The following is a 20,150-nucleotide window of genomic DNA, read 5'->3' as shown; positions in this document are numbered from 1 at the left end:
TTACTCTATGATGGAAACCACAATATACTTTACAGGTGATTTACTGTTTAAATTTTACTAAGGTCTTGTTTATATAGACACAAAGGTATAAAGACACAAAGGAGGAAGAGGTGTGAGAGGGTAGCAGTTCTCATGACAGAGGCTCTGCCTTACTCTGCAGTACCTGATGCAGAAATGTATCATCCTCAGCTCAGGATTTATCCAAAGTGGCACATTTTGCCTCTGCTCCATGCATTATGCTTGCATGTCTACAAAAAATTGTCTTAATGTATAAATCATCTGAAAAAATAGAGTAAAAGTGGCACCTTAGCCACAATGGTTTAAAGATCCTTGTTATAACCTTAGTGACAACTCATGAACATGGATTTGTCACATTCAAAAAAAGATACCAATTATAATGTGTTCCCTTTGATTACATTCTGTCGATTCTTTGGCAAGTACCATGCTCTCTGTTATTATGGACCTAATAGTCATTTAACACACATTAGTACTATTACTGTCAGAGAAACAACTGAGATGGACATAGACATTAGAGAACCTAGTTCAGGAGAGAATTCTACCCAGTTGCAAACAGAAAAGTAACAAGAGAGTTATGATTACAAAGTATGCAGAGAAAGTAGAGTTTATGGTTGCTTACCTCTTCATCATTAGCTCAGGCAATCCCTCAGAATGTGTGCTTCTATCGTCTTTTGTGAATATAAAAGCTGATGCAGATTGTTGTCCAAAAAGCGTTATTGAGCAAGGTCTGAATGTAGACAAGCTTCTGTTCCTATTGTCTAAACTCAATGATCTTGACCTGACCAAGTAATAGCTTAAGTGAACAAAACCCCCAAGAGGGGATCTATAGGAGCTTGATGTCATTCACTAAAATTTTTTAAAAATCAAAGTAATCTAAAGTAACAGGAAGTATATTGATTATTTTTCAATAAGGGCAGAGGAACTGATGGGTTACAACAGACACAGATGATGTGGGTTGGGTTGTATAAATATTGGTTGCCTTAAGTACTGAGGTGGTTTCATAGCTCTAATAGACTTATGTCAAAACTGATCAAATTGTGCGCATAAACCCTGAATTCATTGTCAGGATTCAATTTTAACGCAACAAGGTTATATAAAGCAATGAATAATAAAAGGAATATTACTTTACTTTCCAGAGTAAGCTTGTCCAAAGCAGTATTTATCCCATCACCCTCTAGAAATCTGTTAAGCTTTCTTGGCATGACAAAGAAAAAAACTGGACCTCCACACAGCTGCAGGTGTGGGAAACACTTTGTTTTACTAAATGGGAGATTTCAAAGGGCCTACGCAGCACCATCCTTCACTTCATCTGTCAGTGCAACATAAAAGTCCATATATATACATATACATATATATATCATTGGTGCCTATAAACTTGGATGTGCTGTGCCTGTGTGAACACAATTCATTGCCAGTGACATAGTAACAACTGCCACCAAATTATTTGGATTTGTACCTTATGTTTCCAATTTATTTCACATATTTTACTTAAGTTATCAATATAAATTCATTTTTCTTAGTTCATTTTTCTTCTATCTCTGCATTACTGTCACTCAACTATCATTTTCTGTGCCTATGATTGATAGCAGATGTCCTATCAATTGTTTTGACAGTAGTGAGGCAGGAAGGAAAGGCAGGGATAACAGACCAGGAGAAGGCAGGGAAAAGGAAGGCAGAGGGAGGCTGTGGAGAGAGATGCCATGTAGCCACCAAAGGAGTAACAGGTCCAGGCATTCTCCAGTAAGCCAATGCCATGTGAAAATATATAGGTTGATAGTTATGGGTTAATAATTAAGAACGAAGTAGCCAGTAAGAAGCCTAAGCCATCATCCAACAGTTTTATAATGAACATAGTGTCTATTTGTTTATTTGAGGCAAAGAGACTGTGGGACCAGGAAGGGCAGAAGCCTCCATTTTCATATGGTACTATTCATATAGAGATTCTTCTACTGTCTTCTCTTTGCTAGTTAGACTGACCCTGGATGACTTGTGCTATAAGTCAGAGGTACTATAAATGTTGGAAGACATTGTTGACTGGTCAGAGATTGCTGTCTCCCCATGGCCTCTCAGCTTATCTCACTAGCTGGACAACACAGGACTCCTCCCTGCAGCATAACTTCCTGCCTCTGCCTGCCCTTATCTGGAGAGTATCCTTGGACCAGGAAGACTTACTTTATCTGAAAACTCTGAACAAGATGGCTGTCTCTAAATCAGATGTCTGACTTTAGCTTATACCCTGGCACAGATCCCTGCCGGAAGCCTTCTTTGATGCACATACTAGCAGCTTGTGATAGGAGTGTGCCACTTAATGCAAATTAGGGTCTGTCCCCAGGCTCCCAGTCCTATATATTCCTTATACCCTGGAATAAAGTTGAGTTGATTCACCGAAGTCTGTCTCCCATAGGGCTGTCTCCATTTGTGCTCATGAGCCTCGACAAAGCTTTCTGTTGTTGCTTTTGCCTCTTTTCCGTCTCAGATTGATGGCCGACACCAACAGGCCAAGAGGGAAAGAGGACCCCTACAACAAAGTTATCAAGAATCATTATGCCTGAGATTTCCCTCAATTATTAGACATTGGGGTAGTGGAGACATTCATCCAGAGCCACTAATCCCAGAAACTAAATGGGCCATTTGTCTGTAAGAGTATCACTTTCAATGAGACAAGATTTTTAAAAAATTATTTGTCTAATTAATTGATCTGGAAGCTAAAAGTCACTTCTCCTTTTATTTTCTTACTTTGGTATAAACAGAAAGTTTCTGTACTTACTGTTTATTCACCATCTGGCAGTTTTCCTAAGGACCAAAACACGGTGCTTACAGTGCCAAAGGCTTCCTGGCAGCAGCAGTGAGAAATTTCCAGTAAATATATTATAAAAAAGTCATTGTTTAGAGTGATTGCCCATCACTGGAGATTCCTCCCACGGTGTCAAAAGTGATGTGTCTAAGAAGTCACCTTGTGTCAATGTACCCTAATCTCTTTCTAGGTAAGTTAACTGAAGCCCAAGTAACTAGCAACACATTCAGGTCAGCAGCTTCACTAACGTGTATTACTCTTCCCTTTACTCAGATCTGTATCTAGTTACTTCAGCATTTCATGTACTATTTATTAAACTAATGAACTACATTGCACCTCAAAGTGGCAGAACAATTTATGTGTGATGCAGTAACTGTACTTTGACTACCCTAAGAAATAGGTTTAAACAATGACACACATGAAATAGCAATTAAAATATATCCATATCTGTCAATTAACCCAATAATATAAATTACTGTTTCTAAAATATACTCAAGATACTTTTTTCATTATATATGTTTTTTAATTTTAAATAGCTTGTTTTACATGTCAATCCCAGTTCCCTCTCCCTCCCCTCGTCCCACAGCCCCCCACCATATCCCCCCAGCTTCCTACCTTATTGCCAATTCCTTCAGCATAGGGGATATCTAGAGTCTGTCATTTCACTCAGGGTAGGTTCCAGGCACTCCCCTAAGAGTCCAGGCTGAGAGAGCATCCCTCTTTGTGTTATGGACACACAGTGTCTGTTTGTATTCCAGGGATGAACACTGATCCAATGCTCAGGGCCCCATAGGTTGCCCAGGCCTCCTCACTGACTCACATTCAGGGGGTCTGGATCAGTCCCATGTTGGCCTCCCAGCTGTCGGTCTGGGGTCCAAGAACTCTCCTCTGTTCAGATCAGCTGTCTCTGCTGGTTTTGCCAGCCCATTCTTTGCCAATTTGCTCATTGTTCATCTCTGTGTGTCACTGGGTTCCTTGGGTTCAATTCAGTGTTTAACTGTGGGTGTTTGCCTCTGCTTCCATCAGTCACTGGATGAAGGCTCCAGGATGGTTATAGACATCAAGTTCATTATCAGGAATGGGCATTCGAGGTGGTCTCTCCACTATTGCTTAGCTTGCCAATTGGTGTCATCCGTTTAGATCACTAGAGGTCACACTGGTGCCTGATCTGTCTTCTAACCTATGATTCCCTCTTCCCCCTATTCTACCCCCCACTCAACCTTCCTGTTCCCCCATGACCTACTCTCTCTTCCTCTTCTCCCCCTGTCTACTTTCCAGCTCCCACTCCCCCCCACCCCTCGCCATGTTCCCCATCTGTTCAGAGGATCTTGCCTCATTCCTCTTCTCTTGGGTACCTTGCATATCTCTTAGGTTTTTTCCTGTTTCCCAGACTCTCTGTCAGTGGAAGTGCAGACTGGCACTATCCTGATCCATGTCTAAAATCCATATATGAATGAGTACATACCATGTTTTTCTTTTTGTGACTGGGTTACCTCACTTAGGATGGTTTCTTCCAGTGCTATTCATTTACCTGTCAATTTCAAGAGTCCATTGTTTTTTCTCTGCTGAGTAATACTCCATTGTGTAAATGTATCACATTTTCTCTATCCACTCTTCAGTTGAGGGGCATCTAGGTTACTTTCAGGTTCTGGCTATTACAAATAATGCTGCTATGAACATAGTGGAGCAGATGCCCTTATTGTATGAATTTGCCTCTTTTGGATATATGCCTAAGAGTGGAATTGAGTCAGAGAATTAATCATGGCAAGCTTTGTGAAATAAAGAAATCCTCCCACCTACAACTAAGGAAGTCACAACATACTGATTTTTCTTTCTTCTGTCTTCTGATCTCTCATCCCATCTTGCCCCTGTCTATTCTATTCTATTCTCTACTTTATAAGATCACTTTATAGGACTCTAAGGAAGAGAAGGCTGGGACTGAGTTTGCATTTCCCTATAATCATGTAAGTTACCAGTCTCACTTTCTAAGGGGAGTAGACAATATGGTGGAGTGCTTAAAAATTGAGTTTTATGATGATAGATAGTACCCAAGACAACAGTATTTGAAACTTGACCCATATTGAACAGAAACTTCTCTAGGAGGTATTCTACAAATAAAGGCATATAATAAAGTCTTAATTTCCTTGCAATTTGGTTAGTAGGAAAGATAATAAACATAAAATCAAGAATAATTTGTCCTGATCATAAAACACGGAGAAAAGAAACACATCAGGTCATAAGAGTAGCCATTACATTTCAACAGATGAGTACGTCAAGAAACCTGTGTACAGAGATAATAGTTGAGTCTCCATTTAAATGAAGGGGATGACTCAAGAAACCCAGTTGGAGATGAGATCTAAGCAAGAGAATGGCAAATGTTAAGTTAAAGCTGGGATGAGCTGCACATGCTGAGAAACAGAATGTCATTAATTGACTAAAGCAGTCGTTCTCAACCTGTAGGTAGTGACCCCTTTAGCAAACTACTGTCTCCAAAGATATTTACATTATGATTCATAACAGCAGCAAAGTTACAATTATGAAGTAGCAATGAAAATAATTTTATTGCTAGGGGTCACCACAACATGAGGAACTTTATTAAAGTGGTTGAGAACCACTGGACTAGAGCACTGTAACCAGGAGACATAGGAAAGCAAAATAGGGGGCTGGAAGGATGGTTCAGTGGGTCAGAGCACTAGCAGATCTCCCAGAGGTCCAGAGTTCAATTTCCAGTACCTACATGTTGTCTCACTAACATTTATAATTGTAGTCCCATGGGATCTGATGCCTTCTTATGATATGCAAATTTACATGGAGACAAAACACACATTTACATAAAGTGTATGAATAAAAAAATCTTCCTTTTAAAAAAAGAAGATGCTGGGCAGTGGTGGCACATGCGTTTGATCCCAGCACTCAGGAGATAGGGGCAGGTAGATCTCTGAGAGTTCCAGGTCAGCCTGGTCTACAAAGTGAGTTCCAGTAGAGCCAGTGTGGTTACACACAGAAACAAAAAAACAGAAAAATAAAATAAGAATATAGTGGTATAAAATGAGGCCAGAGAGTTAGGTAACGACTTAGTAACATAGAGCCTTAAGGATAACATGAAGGATTTGGGATATTGTTCAGTTTTTAGTAGTAAACCACTGCATTGTTGATTGCATTTTGGGAATGGCAATGGTGGGAACTAGTTTATATCTTAAACATATCCCTCTATTGTCTGTGAAAAGTGTATTATAAAGGAAAATCAAGAACCCCAAAGACTATATAGCAATTTCCTACACAAAATACAAGGGCTTGGATTGGGATGGTAACTGAAAGTAAACTAACGGTACATTTGTGAATTAGTGACAAGGGGATTACCTTGTTAAATATAAATGAAGTATGAGATAGAATGAAAAGAATGGTGTGTGCCTTGGGGTGCTTGGCCGGATAGAGCAGTTTAATAGAAGGTCAAACTTTTATGAAAATGAATTATTTATCTACAAGGTAGAAATGATCCATTGAAAGAAATCTTGTCTACTTAAGCCTGTAGTCACATTGTTTGATCAAGTTGATGGTAGATGCTCTGTGGGCACCTCTAGTATCAGATCATGTGCCATGTGAAACACTTGACAGACAGATATTAAAAAGTCTAGCTTATCCCAATCCATAACTAATTCATAAGATGGAGAGTTGTGTCTTTCTGAAGACTGAGACTCCTAGCTACATTTTACATAAAATATAGGATGAAATCAATAGAGCTTCCATATTCTAGCACAACTTCCCTACAATATCTTGACCAGTGTTTTTATATTTCTTATAGAAATAGAACAGAATTAAAATAGATTTTAATATAATAGATTTAATATAAAATATTTTACTGAGACATACTTGTGAACTTGTAGTCATTGATATGTTATGATTTCTCTACCCCAGTGCCTCATCCTTTACTCATTAAGAATGGGAAGCTTATCTATATTCCCTTTAGGCCTATTATTGAGTCACCATTGCGGAAAGGGATGTTTTATATGATAATCAATAATGATTGAGTAAGCAGGTGAAGTGGAATACAGATCAATTGTTACCTGAAGTGATGTACACGCAGTAAGAAAATAAGACCTGGGGCTGGTTAATGCTCAGTGGATAAAGATAGTGTTGGTATGTCTATTGGGCTGAGTTTAACCCCAGGAATTATCATAAAGGTGGCAGGGGAGAATCAATTTGTAAACAATGTCCTTTGACCTGAATATATACACTGTGGTACACAGGACGTCACACAAATATGTCACACACATGCACACAAAAGAAATAAACTTTTAAAAAGTAGGATCACAAAATCCAACACCCATTCATGATAAAGGTCTTGGAGAAATGTGAGATAACAGGAATATACTTAAACATAATAAAAGCTATATTCAGCAAACCAAAATCCAAAATCAAACTCAGTGGAGAGAAACTCAAGGCAATTCCTCCAAAATCAGGAAAAAGACAAAGCTGTTCCCTCTCCATCTACCTCTTCAATATTGTCCTTGAAATTCTAGCTAGAGCAAAAATACAACAAAAGGGGATCAAGGGGATACAAATTGGAAAGGAAGAGGTCAAACTTTCACAATTTGCAGATGATATGACAGTTTACAAGAGTGATCCAAAAAACTCTACCGGAACTCTTACAGCTGATAAACACCTTCAGCAAAGTGGCAGGATACAAGATCAACTCAAGAAAAGCAGTAGACCTATTATATACAAAAGATAATAGGGCTGAGAAAGAAATCAGAGAAACATCACCCTTTACAGTTGCCACAAACAACATATAATAGCTTGGGGTAATGCTAACCAAAGAAGTGAAAGACCTGTATCGCAACAACTTTGAGTCTTTAAAGAAAGAAATTAAAGAAGACAGCAGAAAATGGAAAGAACTCCCATGCTCTTGGATAGGAAGGATCATTGTAGTAAAAACGGCAATCCTTCCAAAAGCAATCTACAGAATTAATGCAATCCCAATTAAAATCTTAGCACAATTCTTCACAGACCTTGAAAGAACAATTCTCAACTTTTATTGAAAAACAAAAAGCCCAGGATATCCAAGACAAACCTGCTCAACAAAGCAATGTGTGGAGGAATCATCATCCCTGACTTCAAGCTCCATAGAGATATAGTCCTGAAGAACGGCACAAAAATAGACAGGCAGACCTATGGAATCTAATTGAATACCGTGATATTAACCCATACATGTATGAACATCTGATCTTCCACAAAGAAGCTAAATATACAATGGAAAAAAGATAGCATCTTCCACAATGGTGCTGGCATAACTGGATATTGGCATGTAGAAGACAGCAGATAGATCCATGTCTATTGCCATGCACAAAACTTAAGTCCAAATGAATCAAAGACCTCACCATAAATCCAGCCACACTGAACCTGTTAGAAGAGAATGTGGGAGGTACTCTTGAATGAACTGGGACAGGAGACTGCTTCCTGAACATAACACCAGTAGCACAAACACCGAAATCGACAAATAATAAATGGGACCTCCTGAAACTGAGTGGCTTCTGTAAGGCAAAGGACACAGTAAGCAAGACAAAAAGGCAACCCACAGATTGGGAAAAGATATTCACTAACCTTACATATAACAGAGGAATGATCTCCAAAATTTATAAAGAACTCAAAAGCAAGTCTCCAAAACACCAAAGGATCCAATTAAAAAGTGGGGGACTGAACTAAATAGAGAAATAGAGGAGTGTAAAATGGCTGAGAGACACTTGAGAAAGTGCTCAACATACTTAACCATTAGGGAAATGCAAATCAAAACAACTCTGAGATATCATCTTACTCCTATCAGAATGCCTATAATCAAAAATACCAATGACAGTTTATGCTGGAGATGATGTGGAGAAAGAGGAACACTCCTCCACTGCTGGTGGGAGTGCCAACTTGTACAGCCACTTTAGAAATCAGTATGGAGATTCCTCAGGAAATTGGACTCAAACAATCACAAGACCCAGCAATTCCACTCTTAGGTATATGCCCAAAAGATGCCCATTCATACAACAAGGATGTCTGTTCCATTATGTTCATAGCAGCATTATTTGTAATAACTAGATCCTGGAAGCAACCTAGATGCCCCTTAACCAAAGAGCAGATAGAGAAAAGGTGGTACATTTATAAAGTGGAGTACTACTCAGCAGAAAAAAAACAATGGAATCTTGAAATTTGCAGGCAAATGAATGGCACTAGAAGAAACCATCCTGAGTGAAGTAACCCAGTCACAAAAAGACAACCATGGTATGTAATCACTCATATACAGACTTTAGGCATGGATCAGGGGAGTGTCAGGCTACAATCCCAGTGCCAGTGAGTCTGGGAAATGGGAAGATTCCCAAGAGATGTGCATGATACCCCAGAAAAGTGAAATGAGCAGACTGGGAACATGGGTGGGGAGGAGAGAGGGAACCAGGAAAAAGAAAGGGGTAGAAGAAGACATGGGGGACCAAGAAAGTTGAGTCAGGGTAAAAATAGAGGAGAGCAGGATGAGAGATACCATAATAGATGGAGTCACTATAGGTTTGAGGAGAGAGCTGACACAAGTTAGTTTTCCAAAGATCTACAAGTATAACAACAACTGGCAAACTAAGCAATTGTGGAGAGACTACATTAAAACTCCTCCCTGATGATAAGTTTGATGACTACCTTATATACCATCATAGAACCTTCATCCAGAAACTGACTGAAGCAGAGAGTAAACACTGAACTGAACTCCTGGAACCCACTGACAGAGATAGGGGAGTGATGAGCAAAGGGGTCAAGACCGTGCTGATGAAACCCACAAAGACAGCTGACTGGACAAAGGGGAGCTCTTGAACTCCAGACTGATGGCTGAGAGGCCAACAAGGGACTGATCCAGAGTCCATGAATGTAGTGTCAGTGAGGAGGCCTCAGATATCTTTGGGGACTTGGGTAATAGATCAGTGCTCACCATGGCATACAAATGAACTTTGGGAGTCCATTCCACACGGAGGGATGCTCTCTCAGCCTGGAAACATGGGGAAGATCCTAGGTCCTGCCCTGGATGAAATGAAAGAATCTGGAGATCCCCTTAAGGAGGGCCTCACCCTCCCTGGGGAATAATGTGGGGATTGGGTGGGGGGCTGGGGTGGGGACTGGTGGAGGGGTGGGAGAGGGAGCTGGGATTGACATGTGAAGCATGCATGTTTCTAATTTAAATAAAAACATATATTGGGGGAAAAGTAGGATCACAAAGCAAGAATGTACAAGATTCAATCAAAATACATCAATTAGCAAAATATATAAAAGAAAAATTATACAAATTGGTTTTCAGTTTGCCTCTCGTAAAGGAAAGGGACCAATTCTGGACACATAAATTCAACTCTGAATGCAAACTGGTGACTCTTAGGGTAAATCTAGCTCTGGGATTTATTTTTGGCCTTCAGGCTGGTTTAAAAATGATTTTCTGAAGTTGTCAAGATTTGAAAATTTAAAGATTTGTATCTTTCTTCTAAATTTCAAACTCTGACAGCACTGGAGGTTGGATTTATAGTCCAGGAAGACAGCTGGCTGGAGCTGATTAAATGCCACATCTATAATCTAAGCAACTTGCCATATCCTCAGACACTCACTCTGCTTTCTTGATTATTTAGATGGAGTGTCAATGCCAAGTCATTCCACTCATGTGTATTCTTTTGGCTGACATGCTTCTAACCAAAGGTTATCCTCTGAACATCAACCTAAATTCCACCATGCTACCAAAGTATAAACCAAACTATAACTGTTCTCTGTATAAATGTTTCAAGTAATTCCACATTGTCTTTAAAATAAAACTCAAATTTATTTATGGTTTTGCCTGAAATTTTGAGTAAGAAATATCCTATCTAGTCTTCTGTAATTCCTCCAACCCCTGCCTCAGTCTTCTTGCTCCCTCAGTCCTCCTCTTCTCCCCTTCTCTCTTAATTACCTCTCCCCTTCCCCCCGATCGTCCCAATTTGCTCAGGAAATCTTGTCCCTTTAGCCTTCTCTGGGGAACCATGCAGTATAGGTCTAAAGAGAAATCTGGCACTAGAGAAATGTCCAGAGATCTACAAGGATGACCCCAACAAAGAATTTAAGCAATCGTGGAAAGGCTACTGTAAGTGCCCTTCCCCAATAATGAGATTCAGGACTACCTTATATGTCATCCTAGAGCCTTCATCCAGTAGCTGGTGGAAGCAGAGGCAGACAACCACTTCTAAATGCTGACCTGAACTCCTGGAATCCAGTTGCAAAGAGAGAGGTGTGATGAACAAAGGGGTCAAGACTAGGCTGGAGAAACCCACAGAAACAGCTGACTTGAACAAGGATCCCAGACTGATAGCTGGGAAACCAGCATAGGACCGACCCAGACCACTTAAATGTGGGTGCCAGTTAGGAGGACTGTGCAGTCTATGGGGCCTCTGGTAGTGGTTCAGTATTTATCCCTAGTGTACGAATGGACTTTGGGAGCCCATTCCACATAGAGGGATACTCTCTAAGCCTAGACACATGGGGGAGGGCCTGGGTCATGCTCCAAATGATGTGACAGACCTTGAAGATCCCCCATGGAAGACCTCACCCTCCTAGGGAGCAAAAAGAGGATGAGCTAGGGTGTCAGTAGGGAGCAGGGGAGGAGGGGAGGGAGAGGGAACTGGGATTGACATGTAAAACAAGATTGTTTCTAATTTAAATTTAAAAAAGAAAGTAAAAAAGAAATATCATATCTAAATATAGAATTTGTATGAATATAGTATTAATTTATTTTAGTATTTTAGAAGCTAGAATATCAACTTTATAAATTTATTGATGGATGTAAATTATTAGAAGCTTAAGCAATTATAAAAATGTTACTTTGGTACATTTTAAATTAAGTTTGCATCTAATCTTTTGATATTGAAATAGGAATTTTGTTTTATGTCATATATCTACCATATATCAGTAATCATTAAATGAAAAAATGCATAATATATATGTATGAAAATGTTGCAACAAACCCATTATTCTGTACAAATAATTTACATCACACTTTCCAAATTCATTTATTCAGCAAGATATTTATCTTTAATCAGAGAAATTCATCATGTAGGAGACTGAATTCCTGAAATGGAAACTCACACCTTAGACTCCATTATAATGCACTCTTTGTTACTGTTGTTTTATGAAGCAGTGTCAACACAGTGTGTGGACCTTCAAGTCATGGCTGAAATTCCACACATGTGACTTCCACTAAAGATACTTAATTGAATGGATATTTCCCCAAAATAATTCTTAGGAACCAATACAAGGGACTGTTTTTGCTTTAAAGAGGAACAACAATTGTTTTCATGAGGTGGTTTTATATGAGGAGAACACAGTGCAAATCAAATTAATTATTGTGATCATTACGTAAAAGCTAGTACACAAAATATATGGCTAAAAATGACTGATGATCGTAAGGGTCAAGACTGGGCTTGTTTAACCCACAGAAACAGTTGACCTGAACAAGGGGGAGCTCTTGAACCCCAGACTGATGGCTAGGAATCCAGCATGGAACTGATCCAGACCCCCTGAGTGTGGGTGTCAGTGAGGAGGCCTAGGCAATCTATGGAGCCTTGGGTAGTAGATCAGTATTTATCCCTGGCATACAAATGGACTTTGGGAGCCCATCCCACAATGAGAGATGCTCTCTCAGCCTGGACTCTGGGGAAGGGCCTAGGTGCTGCCCTGAATGATATGACAGACTATGGATACCCGCCATGGAGGGTCTCACCCTCCATAGGGAAAGGAATGGGGATTGGGGGAAGAGAGATGGGAGGGTTGGTAGGAGGGCTTGATTAGAGGGAAGGGAAAGGGAGGGGGACCTGGGATTGACATGAGATGCAATCTTGTTTCTAATTTAAATTTAAAAATAAAAAAGACATAAAAATGCATAAAAACCTAAATGCACAGAATCATTAGGAATCATAAATGACTGGTACCCTTTCACTTTTGATTCTGATTGATTTTGTCGCTTTCCCCCATATTTATTCAGATTTATGTAGGTGCAATGGAGATGTAGATTGAAGGACAGCATGAGGCTGCCAAGCGATCTTTGAAGACAAACATTCCCAATCTTTACCAGAGGTCTTACTTGGATGAAGTGATGAAGAAAAGTAATACATTATAGGATCCTCAACTTCTGCTTGTTTTAGCATGCACCCAAAGCAGTGATGAAAATTTACAAATAATTAATTTTGGGAAATAACAATGAAATCAATTGTCTTTAATTTCATAAATCTCTTTCACAATTACTGTCCCTGTGTTTGAACCCATCTTGTCCACCTTGAAAGCAATTTAAACTATGTTTACTATCTTACCTTGCTAAATTGCAGATCTTTTCATATCTTTCTGTGTTGAATCTGCAATGTAAACCACACTAAGTACAGAGAGCAGTGACCATGCTGTAACCCGAACCTTATTTTGTCTCCAAATGTTATTTGAACAGCTTAGTCCAATGCTTTTTAATTTGTTCTCACTGACCCTCAAGATACAGACAGACTCAGACTTTTTGAGAAAATATAACTTGGGTGGCCGCTAGCCTGATTCCTCCTAGAATCCTCCTTGTTTAACTCTGAGATCCCCGAACACCATTTTCCCCATTTGAATTTCTTTCAGCACTCCGCTCTTCTGAATTCCCTCAAGAATGTGCCACTATGTTCCATGTATTCTAGGGCACTGCCAACCTGAAGCTCCAAACTGTTCCACTTCCCCACAGATAACCAGTTCCCAAAGCCTAAGAACTGCATGTCAGATAAGCATAGCCACAGAGCAGTTCTTGGTACCAAAGCTTGCTGTGTTACTTTTTCTGAGGCTGTGACCAAATAGCCGTCAAGAAGTATCTTGGGGAAAGAAGGCTTTTGGGTACCTTATGCTCTTATTTCAGTGCGACAGGAAGTCAGAGATCAGACTGGAAGCATGCTGCGCTACAAAACGTCAGGATGTGCTCCTAGATGACACAATTCCTGCAGTAAGACTCCAGCTCCTAAAGGTTCCACATTGTTTCAAACAATGCCACTAGCAGGAGATACAGTATTTAAGCATATGAGTTAAGAGATGATATTTTATATTCAAACCATAACTCCCCCACTACAAGATGATTGGATTCATCAGGGGAAAAATATAGAGAAAATAACTTTGTGAACTTCACTTTTGAGAAGATATAATCACTCAGCACCTTTATACATGTTCACTAGACAGACATTGCTTCCCTAATGATTATTTTATTGGTTCTTTTAAAAAATAACTTTAATTGAATTATTCTTAAACTTCATTTATCTAAAGGAAAAAGAAAAATGTATTTTGAACATTATGTTCCAGATCAAAGCATCTGTAATGATGCATGCACATAATAAATGCTTTGCCCATAACAAATGCCCTGGCTGCTGTGCATCTGCAATCAATAGAAGAATACCAGACATTCTTCCTCTTATAATGTTATGTGGACAGAATTACCTTTCTTCTACTCTTTCCTCATCTGCATGCATTTAAACGAGATGTAGCTATGTAACTTTTGAATATCAGTGGTGTATTACGGTGTCAGACTCATGATGGCTTTTCTTTGAATTCTTGAAGGAATATACATGTATGTTATATATGCATACATATATATGTATGTATAACAAACCTATGACATGAATTGAGTATACATCTATTGTAGTTCTAACAAAGAAATCTTTAGGCTTATATTCTCTAGGATGTATGTGGTAACACACACACACGTGCGCACATGCAATGCTTTTATGTTTTACATCTAAACACTTCATCAGAATAACTGGGGATAATGGTCTAGAAAAGTCATCAAATATAGTACATGTGAAGCTACATCCTTTATAGGTGAAACTATAATTGCACCAGCAACTCTAGATTGAAGTCTAGCTTCAGTTTCCTTCAGGGCTCCCCAATGTAAGTGGAGCCTTATGTGATGTTAAAATAAAGCTGAAGAGAAAGGGATCCATAACCTTGTCAAAAGTGCAGGTGAAACAGCAGTTCAGTTCACTGGCTGCTGTTCTGAAGACCAGAGCGTCTTTCTCAGCACCCAAATTGGGCATCTCGCAGCCTCAAGTACCTATATTTCTGAAGACACCATCCTCTTTTGTCCCCCGTGAGCACCAATACATACATGGCATTTGCTCACACAAATTAGTAATAAGAAATAATAATAATGATGATAAATATTTTAAAAGAGCATGCACATTTTTTCTACCATTGCATATACCTATCAGAATCCATTGAAATCCCAGAAATTTGGGAATGAAGAAGACATACATTCCTGGATGTTTTATTATTTCAATCAGATAATATTGAAGTTCACTGTGCTAATCAGCCCAAGTATTGTTAAATTGCCTTCAATTAACATGTAACTTTAATTTTTTGAAGTCCACAGGTTTCTTTGTAACCTAGGAAGTTACCTGTAAATTTTTGGACATTCCACTTCAAATATTATGCAAGGGCACTTCATTTTCTTCTTGAGAGGATGATTAATATATTTTATTAAAATTCCACTGGAGTATAGAGACAAAGGGATTCAGTTCTTAGGCATTTGAACATTCTAAACAATAGTTTACTGGTGCTACTACTATATATAAATCATATCATGAGACTATGCCTTCAATATCCTTTTAATTAAGACTAAATGAAATTGCATGAAGCTCCAGACTGTACACAATCTTCTGAAAACATAAGAATGTTTCATTTAAAGGCTGTATCTTATCAACACTAAAATTTAATATTCCCCCCAAGTAGTTACTGAGACTCTCATATGTACTAATATGCACTAAGCATCCTTCTAGACTGTGGAAACAAATTCTAGGAAAATAAACCGGTGAACTGCTGACAAATAATGAATGAAGACAATGATGATATGCAATGAGACCAGAACGTAAGGCAAGATCTGATTGTATGGAATGCAGTAAGATACACATATATGTCTATATATACATGTGTATTCCATATATGTAATTCAATCTTCAAAAAAATAGCATTTATAAAAATTATAGCAACCATTATTTATCTTGGCCAGTTCCAAATACCTAAAACCTTTTTGAGCTCATTGGTGCAACCAGCAAATGCAATTTTAAATTTTTCTTAGAATTTATCTATTTTATGCCTGGAGGTATGTAAGAGAACCACATGTGTGCCCGGTGCCTGTGGAGGTCAGAAGAAGGCATCAGATCTCCTGGGACTGGAGCTACAGACTATAGTGAGCCACCATATGGATGCTGTAGCTCAAACCTGGGTCTTCTGCAAGAGCTACAAGTGCTCCTAACCACTAAGCCAACTCTACATGCAGCAAATGTAACTTTATATTATAAGATGAAACACATCATTGGAAGAGCTTTATTGCTAAGTGGATAGAAACTTTCTTTTCAAAATTATCAAGAAATTGTGTTGAAAAATCAGGCAGAGATGAGGGGTCATTCAATATTCAACACAGAGCAATTAATTTTAAAATAACACATTCCAAAAGTTGAATGATGGTATTTGAACTCACACTGAAAAAAGTTATTAAGAAATTCAAATGTTGTGTTTTGATGTGATATTAAAGAATAGATACAACTTTTCCAACCTCATACCTTTCTGAGGCTTAATTTTCAATATCATCTAGTTCATATAACCTCTTTAAAAAGATTGAATGCAAAGGTAAATATGTAATTTAAAATTGTTGTAACCATTTTGTTTGTTAAACAGATATGTTAAAACAGATTAAACTCCATTCTCATCAAACTGTTTTGCCTTGGCAAGTTTTCCAAAGTAATATGGTATCAGCTTGTGATAACACGTAAATTACCCAGTTGCATGTAGTTTTGGTCTTTCTTATGAATCATATTTGAGAGGTTACTTTCTGGGTGACCCTTGCTATGTACCAGACATAGCAGGAAAAGTGCCAAAACAGCAATAACTCTAATTATTTTTACCAGTAATAATTACATTTTTGTTACCCATTATTATGCAACTATAATTACTGAAAATAAAAAAATCTTAAGTAGATTAATATAAATTAATAACAAAAATTTCACTTCTGGTTTATTCATATCTTTGCCTGTTATATCTTAATAAAATATCAAATCATATTTTATGTTAAATATGATTCAGAATGAAAGCTAACCTCTGAATACAAGTGAGAAAATTAGAATATTTTGCTATTTGAAGGACAGTGTTTTTTAGAGTTATTTGACATTGGAATGTGAACTAACAACTAAAAACACTTGTTGGTGTTTCATTGGAGAAATCATGGGCTTCATTGGCACCTGCAACCTATTGTAACTTCTAATAAAATCAGTGTTAGCATGTTCAGGCTTACAACAAGTGTATGTTGAGATATTGCTTGGTTTCCATAGTGATTTAGAGTTCAAAAGAATGGGGCAAAGCTTTGTGCTAGAAGTTATCGCAGCCTCCTACATCTTCAGTGATCCCATTTGCAAACAGGTGCTGCAGCAGCATCAGCTAAGCCAAGAGAGTTAGAAGTGTGTGAAAAGGCAGGCAGTGCATCCGGTCCTGATCTCGCATATTAGAGGCACTTAACAAACACATTAGCATCTGCACAAGTGTGTATCTGAACATGTGTCTAAGTCAGTTTTTGTAAAGTGCACATGTAGTAGATCTACATGTATTTGTATCAGTATATAATAAAGACATAAAAATTAAAAAGTTTATAAAGTTTAAACTTGTCTAAAAAATGTTTAAACTTGTCTAAAAATGAAAATTCTGATTTTGCAAACTATTTTCCAAAATAGTTTGAATAAGTTTCACTATTACAGAACTACCCATGTCCATTCTGTCTTTGTTAAAAGATAGGAAAACAAATTAAGCCCACAATCCCTTCAGCAGAAGATTTAGTCTGATTTTTCCTTCCTTCCTTCCTTCTCTCCTCTCTCCCTTCCTCCCTCCTTCCCTCCTTCCTTCATGTTCAGTACTAAACTTATGGCCACACAGATGCTAGATTAAGTGTTCTACCACTGAGTTATATTCCCAACCCAAGACTGATACTTTGGAATTACAGAAATAATAACATAGAACATTAAGCAGAATTCATTTAAGGTATCTGGGCAGCAACATGGGATGCCATGATGAGAAGAGAAGGAATCAAAATATGATCTTAGGTTTGAAGAATAAGGAAAGCCGTGTAAAAGCATGAGTAGCATAAGAAATGCATACCCAGATGAAGAGAAAGCAAGGCAAAGCACTAGGGGTATGTGAGTGAAACACTCAAGGATGAGGACGTTCGATGGTCATGCTAAGAATCTATCCATACTGAAAAGTCAGTATAATTTAAAGAAATACTGATATTAGAGACCAATCACACCAATTTTGATTCTGTAGGAGTAGTGTACTTGTGTGTGTGTGTGTACACAAGGCGTATAGTTGCCTACCTCCAGGTAGAGTTAGATGTTAAAAATTAGATGATGTAATTTGAGGGATTAAGAGCTACAAGTAAATTTGGGGACTGAAAATGAAATACTTTCTCTGCCAGTTGAAGAACAAGAATCTAACCATACAGGTAATGTGGGTACAAAGAAGCTACTTCTTTTAACCAAGTTGAAGATATCGTCCACTGGAAGTTGTTATAGGCACTATTGCAATAGACTAGGACAAAATGGTAAGAACCAAGCCTTGAGCAATAAAGATACAAATGGAGAAGAGGCAAAGCTAAAATCATGAGGTGATATGAGATGATGGTCCTGTATGCTGTGAATATATATTCCTTTCATAGTTTAATAAAGAAGCTTCTTTGATGGAATAAAGCTAAGTGTGAAAGCCAAACTGAATATAGGGAAAAGAAGGGTGGAGTCGGGAGGGATGCAAGCAGCTGCCACATAAGAAACATGCTAGAGCACAGGTAAAGCCACAAGACACATGGCAAAACATAGATGAATACAAATGGGTTAATTTAAGTTATAAGAGCTAGTTAGTGTTAAGCCTGCATTGCAGACCAGCTTGGAATTAATGGTAAGCTTCTGAATGATTATTTAGAAGCAGCTGCAGGATGGGGCAGGACAGAGAAACCTCCATTTACAGGCAGGAACTGATGACTGAGTACATGTAAAATACTTAAATACGAAGAACTTCTAAGCCTGCTCCCTGTGTTCCCATCCTCTCTGCTGCAGCCTCCTCCCTGGCTGCCTCTGCTTGCACTTACTGTACCTCCAACATATGCTTATCTTGCCAAGTCTGGCTGTAATGTCTTCACTAAAGGTCACGGATTTTACTTTTAAAAAAAACTTGATTTGAGCATGAAGTCCAAGGATGGATTGGATTTCCCAACTCTGACTCAGCCAACACAGAGACTCAAAATGAGTAGCAACTTAGAAAGCAAGACTGAGTATGGCCTTACATTTACAGAGAAACAGAACACAGCCAACACCCTGGACATTGAGATCACCGTGGAAGACCAGCTCATTCTTGTCCTGATGCTGACCTTTCATTCATCCTTCTAGCCTAAAACTGGGGGAAAATGCTTAAATCAAGACATGGTGGAAGAGGGGTCACATTATTCTGGGCTGTGACATGGACTTTGACATTGCTCTATTCTTGTTCTGGAGCTCTCTGGTGTTTGGCTCTGAGGGCTGTCTCTCTGGCTACCAGATGCATTTTGAGATTTCTAAGTCCCAAGTGACCCAGAGCAACTTTACCATTGGCTACAGGATGGATGAATGCCAGTTTCATGTTTATGTGAACAATCAGATTGAGTTTGGGAGCTCCATTAACCAGAGGTGAATAAGAAGTGGGAGGCTGCTGCCAGTCTCACCTGGAAAGGAACACACAGTAGCACCTGGAGTCTTCAGACGAGTGGCCAAGTTTCAGGTGACTAACACTGCTCATCGGCAAAAGTGAACATCTCCAGCTTGATGATGTACACTCAGACCCCAAAGCCCGGTGTTAAGGGTTGCTGTCAGCTCTGGTAGATGGCAAGAATGGCAAGGTAGGTGGCCACAATCTTGATCTAGGCCTGGAATTTCAAGAAGTGAGTATGGTACAATCGTTATACCTCCAGTCTCATGATGACCTAGCTGTAAGGTGTTAGCATTTCAGGGGTATAGAAGAGCCCCCAGAAAACACAGTTTTAGGTATAAAAGTGGGCTGAAGAGGAGCCTCGTACAGATGACAGACTTCAAGTCAGGGATCTTTTTAAATCTGTATCAAGTTTACAGATAAAATTGCGACTTCCAGAGCATTGAATCTCAGTGTCCTAACCATAACTGAAGAGAAGTACATGCACACCTATGTGAAAATGACGTATTTAGATGGAACTTCATTCCCTGTTCCCACCCTAGCTCATCAGTTACCTGCATTACACCCAACTCTTCAGGGTGTGGAT

General features: G+C 38.8%; 1 pseudogene; it reads left to right on the top strand.

Moving 5' to 3' along the window:
- The first annotated feature begins 12,235 nt into the window (after positions 1–12,235).
- Positions 12,236–19,856, top strand: LOC121139015 (annotated as a pseudogene).
- Positions 19,857–20,150: the final 294 nt, after the last annotated feature.

Source organism: Mesocricetus auratus, unplaced genomic scaffold, assembly GCF_017639785.1.
Source record: "Mesocricetus auratus isolate SY011 unplaced genomic scaffold, BCM_Maur_2.0 Super-Scaffold_6730, whole genome shotgun sequence".
NCBI classification, from domain to species: Eukaryota; Metazoa; Chordata; class Mammalia; order Rodentia; family Cricetidae; genus Mesocricetus; species Mesocricetus auratus.
Note: the sequence above shows the minus strand (reverse complement) of the source record. Positions and strands in the feature narration are given on the sequence as shown.